Here is a 7,203-nt window from a genome sequence, read left to right on the forward strand (position 1 = left end):
GACTTCACCCCGGCGTTGGTGGAAATGCCAGGAGTCGAGATGACATTTCAGAAGCGCCAGTGCCGCCACATTTCAACGTTCACATCACGCTCTGCATAATTAACAACGACTCGTCCAACGTCAAGGTGAAGTCACTGGGTCACGGTTCTGTCGAGGGAAACCCGCCCATTCAGCCTGAAGGTCCCAGGAATCCACCAGAGGTGTGCAGCTGCTGTCAGAAAGCCAGCCCAATACCAAACATTCACCCCAAATCTTTTTATTTTCCTTCAGAATAAAACAGAAAATCTTTAACAACAGTCCATTACATGGAAACCACACAGTCGAATCCACTGAGGAAGAAAACAGATCAGAACCAGAGGTCTACACAGACAGTAGAAGGTCTGAATTGCTTCTAAGCCTCAGCTGTGTCTTCACTGAAGAAGGCGAGCAGCTCCTTCCCGGTGGAGACGTAGCGGATGCTCTCCACCTCACCTCCATAGTTGCTGGGCTTCTGAAAGTGAATCTCCAGGTGGTCCTGCAGGTCCTCCTCCTCCATCACATCTTCAACCCCCCGCAGCAGGACAGTCCGTCTGGGAGCCCCGCAGTACGTCTGTGGTGATAACAGAGGGGTTTCTGATTAATTTAAATGAAAGTTTCCGCCTGGATACTAGAACATGATCTTTTAGACCGTGTCTCCAATCCCGAGTGGAATCTGACTGTCGTGTCTGAATACAACTGAACTACAAGTATGTTGAACGTCGGGAAAATGATCATCCAGGTCCAGTTATTCCACGTGTTTGTGTTTCTGGCAGCTGATTGGTTCAAAACCACACACAAAATACTGGATAATCACCAAATAAAAGTCCAGTTTTTGTTAACGCTGCTTCTTAAACAATGTTCCTGATGGCTCGATTTCGAGGGAAAAGACTCTTCCGTACGTACACGTACAGACGCAAATACAGTTAAATACAGAGGACACGTTTCACCGTGTCACCGTGTGCTGTGCATCACAATGACTATCACTTCACTTTAATGGATCAGGACTCCATAAAACCTGAATGCAACAGTCCAGCGTTGATGTGGAATCTTTTACATACTTCATGTCTGTTTTCAGCTCTGGCAAGCGGCACACGCCTGCGGGTTCGTTTTTGTTGGTTTCCTTTGTTTTTCCCCTTTGTGTGTAATGTGTAATGTGTAAAGTGTAGTGATTGTCACATGTGATACACAGCAGCACAGCACACAGTGCACACAGTGAAATTTGTCCTCTGCATTTAACCATCACCCTTGGTGAGCAGTGGGCACCATGACAGGCGCCCTGGCGAGCAGTGTGTGGGGACGGTGCTTTGCTCAGTGGGACCTCAGAAAACTTCTGATTACGGGGGCGCTTCCTTAACCGCTAGGACACCACTGCCCGTTTTTTTTTTTCTTTTTTTTTCTTTTTGTGTTTGTGTTAATAAATCATTGTTCCCAGTATGTCCCGTTTCTGCGCTTCCTTCCCCGTCAGCCCGTGGACGTGACACTAAAATCTCCACACACACACACATACACACACATACACACACAGAGAAGCAGAGTTGACCTGGAACTTGCGGAGCTTGTACTGGTAAAGTGGAGCAACATCAACCATCATCTCCCGGTTGGCATCAACACCGAACTTCCTCTTCAGGACCAGGTTCTCAGCAACTGACAGAAGGAAATGACATAATGAGACGTGCATTATTCCACCAATGTGCTGTAATGTCAGGACACACACACACCCCCACTGCTGAGGAACAGGATCCGCCCGCTGCATGCGTTCTCTATCGTACCAGACCTCTCCACCCTCTCCCCCCACCACGGCTCGGGCGGGAGAAGCTCATCTCCAACCTGTCCTTCATACGTTCCTCTGGCAGGACTGGCGGTGCATTCCAAAACTGTACCATCCTCTTGGAGACACTAAGATGCACCTAAAACACAGACATCCACAGTTAGAAGGCAGAACCAGCAGAACTGCCTGCCTTCGGAACATCTGAGGAACCGCACCTCAAACTTGACGGAAGGCTCCAGAGTCAGGCAGAGTGGCTTCACACTCATCTTTGTTCTTGTCACAAGTCACCTGACACTTGGCCAGGCGCCAGTATCTGGTCGGCCACTAGACCAGAAAAAAATGGAGGTCAACTAAGGCCTCGGTACAGTAGAAGAATAAATAAGAGTAAAGAACAGCAGGCCTCTGCAGAACATCACTTACCCTTTCCTCCTCGAATGTGATGAGTGCCTCACCGCCCTGCAGGAGAAACGAGGGTCTCTGGGTAATGGTAAAGATCCCGGTAGTCTCCTCACTTGAGTCCCCGTGATCCTCTGGGCCAGTGAACTTCACTCGCTTCTCTGGAATTTCAGCTTTAATCTGACAACAAAATGGAACCAGAGGAGTAGAGTACAACGAGAAGGGGCGGAACTCTCCTGGGTCAGAACTTTTATCTACTTTTTGTCTGAATGAGGTCTGGACACTGAAGCACACACCTTGGAACCTCTGTTTGAGAGAAGCTGTCTCCTCTGTTTTGGTCCTCATCTTCTCCTGAAAGACCTCTAGTTTCACCGTCAGGTCTTTATTCTCCTTCTGAAGGACCTTCGGTCTGTTCCTTAGCAGCAGAATCAGAACCGTCAAATGGAATCATCAGCCCTTCAATGCAGGGTTATTCTGATATATTTACCTGCATGTCCTTCAACATTTTGCTGTATTTCCCCTCCAGCTGCCTCCTGTTCCTGGAGACAGAGATGCATTGCTTCCTGAGCCTTTTTCTTTTCGTCCTCAGCATCTAGTTTCTCCAGGAGGAGCCTTGACTTCTCCTCCTCTGCTTTCTCCAGCATTACCTAGACAGATTGAATGCAGAAATGTTTGATGGCCTCTTTGTGTTCTAGTAGTGTCAATATTGTCATTGGTTTCACCACAAGGCAGCACCTTCCACTTCAGCAGATCTCTCCAGCCTGGACCAGCTGCTGTTCCTCTGAAATGCTCACAAGCTGCCAACCAAACACAGATTATTACAGTTATTATAATTCAAGGTTCTACTACAGAACACAGGTTTGTTCCAGGTAATCATCAGTCCCTAAATATCGATACTATATGATGCTACATAGGTATCAGTATTGGATCTATTCTAGCACAATCACTCTTCCATTTCTATACCATTTACATTTACAGCATTTACAGGACAGTCCCCCCCTGGAGACACTCAGGGTTAAGTGTCTTGCTCAGGGACACAATGGTATGAACCACAAAATGGTTCATAGCCGAGTGTGTTAATCACTAGGCTACTAACACCCTTGAACACTATTTGAACATAAAATGATTGCTATACTTTCAAAATCCACTTCTCTATCAATTTATTCATTAGCTCGGTCATAATTACATGTCTGATGACTAAAAATCACATCTTTAATCTGTATTCCACCTTGGCCCCTGATAGACATTCATTCATTTACAAGGAGTGTAGGGGCAGAGATTTGTTCCAGTAGAAACTTAAATTGAACTGAATATATTTGAATCTGAATTGAATTGTACTGCACGATTGGGTGCACCTGGAAACCCACCTGGTTGACATCAGGGCTCCATGGCTGGAGCCTGGTTAGAAGGACTAGTTGAGCAGCCCATCGAGGATGCAACATTTTATGAGCTCTGGCAATCGCCACACGCCTGCGGGTTTGTTTCTGTTCTCCCCTTTGTTCCTTATTAATAAATCATTGTTTGCAGTATGTCCCGCCTCTGCGCTTGTTCTCCCGTCAGCTCGCTTACGTGACGTGTACGAACTGAATCTGAACGTATTAAATTGCATGTGAATTCCAGGAAACTGAAACTGCATTTACATCCCTTAAAATGTGAGGGAAATTCAGTTCTCACAATTCAAGTTCATTTTATGCGATGCACAATTTCCACATTTACGACAGCTCTGCGGGTCGTGGTACGGGACATTCAGGGACATTAAGAACTGGTGAGAACAGTGCCAACAGTGGCATGCCAGGCTCCCCAGGGGGGTCTGAGGCCATTTGAGGAAATAGATATGTGCTTTCAACAAATGTGTTCTTGAGAATGCACATACAGTGGCACAGTCCCCCTTTGAGGATTATGTGCTGGTTCGTGCCCAAGCGGTTGCAGAGCCACCTGGGTTGCCAATTTGAAGCTGAGCTGAGTCAAGGCCTCTGTCGGCTGCTGGGGATAACAAAGACTTGGACCACGCCCTTCAATGCTGATTGATCAGCTGCCGCTTCTGGACCCTGTCTGGACCGTGGGGGTGAAATGGATGGGCATGTCAAGCAGGTGGCGCTTGCTTACAACACCACGACGTATGCCAGCACACAGTTCTCCCCCTATTTCCTTACTCATGGTCGGGGGGCCTGCGTGTGTCCTCGTCGAAGGGGAAAGGGCGAGGATGTGGCACACTGAAAGGTCCTTATCAGGTCATGGAGGTTGTGGAATCACATTGCCAATCCACTGGACTGCAGGTGCCACAACGAGCCCAAATCTCAGAAGTTCCTGAATCTGCAGGGACCAGATGTTCGGCTAAGGTGACGTTCAGTGTCCAACTGAAGACGCTGTTGGTTACTGAGGTTAGATCGGAGAGGAAATCCCCAGTAATCTTGGTGCATTGGTGTGTTTATGTGGAAAAAAAAACATTATTCTGGCTTTTCATTTCCCCACTTTCGTGACGTGACGTGGCTACGGATTTATTCTCGGTTTACACTCGACTGACGATTCGCGTTTGACATGCTTACCGCGGTTCTGGACGTGTGAAACTCTCCATCGTGAGATTAAACGTGGAACGCGGTCCGTGTGATCTGAAATCTGCGCGTCAGGAAAAACGAAAGTGAGCAGAACAGAAAGTGAAAACAGAAAAGAGACGCGTCGAAAGTGTGTTGTTCCTGATCTTTTGGGATGGCCCAAATGTAAAATTAATTTTACTAATGTATTATTCATGTCATTTTTTATTGTGGTATTATTATAAATCGTATTTAAATGTACTTGATATTGTACCATTATATGTAAAGTGTAAATGCTGTTAAAATCCCATTCTGAGAGAAGTTTTAGGCCAGCGGTGGCGGCCCATAATCAGAAGGTTGTGGGTTCGAATCCGAGCCGCCAAGGTGCCACTGAGGTCCCTTGATGAAGGTCCTGTCCCCACACGCTGCTCCCCGGGCGCTTGTCATGGTGCCCACTGCTCACCAAGGGTGATGGATAAATACAGAGGACACGTTTCACCATGTCACTGTGTCACGTGTGCTGTGTTTAACAATGACAATCACTCATTTTCACTTCAAATGTTCGGTGTCCACTAAAATGAACCAATTGTTTTGTTGGTTTGATCGGTTCCGTTATTATAAAAGTCGGACTTTTATTATGACTGTTCCAGCAGAAGTGTGACCCGGTGTAAAACTTCCGCCTTTGACCTCGACCTGCTGAATAAACGCCGTGTTGCCAAGTCCGTCTTTTAAACGAAGACCGGGCCGCGCCTTACGGCGTGGTTCCCCGCGGGAATCTGGCAACCCGGCGCCGCTGCCCCGCCCACCCTCAGGTGCTGAGCGCCACGTCAGGCGTGTTGAGGATGAACTTTGTTTTTGCGACTTCAGCTGCGAGTTGTTGAAGGGTCGTTCCTGGTTCCAGAATAAACCGAGCAGGATGACGTTATTCCTCCTGCTGCTGCCGCTGCTCGCCCGCGCCGCGCCTCCACCGAATTAACGTTCGAGTTACGGACAACGAGAAGCAGTGTTTTTACGAGGAGTGGAGAGCGGGGAGCAGTTCCACGTCGACTTCCAGGTCACACGTCTGATCGCGGCGACATTCGTCCCGTTTCATCCCGCGGCCGCTCTGCGTGTGATGACGTGTCTTCGTGTCCTTGCTTCTCTGGCCCCCAGGTGATCGCTGGAGGGAACTACGACGTGGACTGCGTCGTGTCGGACCCCGGTGACCGCGTCCTGTACCAGGAGCGCAAGAAGCAGTACGACAGCTTCTCCCATACCACCAGCACCAAGGGGGTCTACAGGGTCTGTTTCAGCAACGAGTTCTCCACCTTCTCCCACAAAACCATATACCTGGACTTCAGGTTCGGAGAGGAGCGCCCCCTACTGCCCGACATGAACAGAGGAACAGCGCTTACAACAGGTCTTACTACACACACACACACACACACACAAAACACGCCCGTATACACGCACACACACACCGTATACACACACACACACACACACACACCATGTACATGCTCGCACACGCCCCGTATATACACGCACACACACACACCCGAACACACGCGCACAACACCCCGAAATACACGCACACAAACACCGTATACACACACACACACCATGTACATGCTCGCGCGCGCACACACGCCCCGTATATACACACACACACGCCCCGTATATACACGCACACACAACACCGTATACAAACACACAACACACACACCACACACCATGTACATGCTCGCACACGCCCCGTATATACACACCACACCACACACACACACACCCCGAATACACGCACACAAACACCGTATACACACACACACACCATGTACATGCTCGCACACGCCCCGTATATACACACACACACACACACACACACACACACACACACACGCCCCGAATACACGCACACAAACACCGTATACACACACACCATGTACATGCTCGCAAGCGCACCCACACGCCCTGTATACACGCAACACACACACACCACACACACACACACGCCCCGTATACACGCACACACACACCGTATACACACAACACACACACACCATGTACATGCTCGCACACCCCGTATAATACACACACCCACACACACACAACGCCCGATACACGCACACAAAACACCGTATACAACACACACACCATGTACATGCTCGCACACGCCCCGTATACACACACACACACACACACACACACACACAGGCCAGTTTGCATGCCATCATTGTGTTGGTGTGTGTTTCCTCGGCGCGGTGACTTGCTGTCTCTTGCTGGTTTGTAGGTGTAAGATAACAGTTTTAAAAGGAATTTTTTGACATTACATCAAGTTTATGGAAATAAACTGACATGCTGTCAACCAAATCCTGACTGACGGCGCCCGTCCTTCATAACCAGTGCTTGGGGTTTGCCAGAATTTGTGGGTTTTTTTTTGTCCAGCCGCCTCTTGAGGTTTGACCACAAGTTCTCCGTTGGATTAAAGTTCCGGGGAGTTTCCTGCCATGG

The 7,203-nt window shown here is 48.7% G+C and overlaps 2 pseudogenes; one reads left to right on the top strand and one right to left on the bottom strand.

Annotated features, from left to right (window-relative positions):
- Nucleotides 1–302: 302 nt before the first annotated feature.
- On the bottom strand, nt 303–2,826 carry LOC114783432 (N-myc-interactor-like; annotated as a pseudogene).
- A 2,867-nt stretch (nt 2,827–5,693) lies between these two features.
- On the top strand, nt 5,694–6,993 carry LOC114783412 (transmembrane emp24 domain-containing protein 3-like; annotated as a pseudogene).
- The last annotated feature ends 210 nt before the right edge of the window (nt 6,994–7,203 follow it).

The sequence above is a fragment of the Denticeps clupeoides genome, unplaced genomic scaffold (assembly GCF_900700375.1).
Source record: "Denticeps clupeoides unplaced genomic scaffold, fDenClu1.1, whole genome shotgun sequence".
Taxonomy (NCBI): Eukaryota; Metazoa; Chordata; class Actinopteri; order Clupeiformes; family Denticipitidae; genus Denticeps; species Denticeps clupeoides.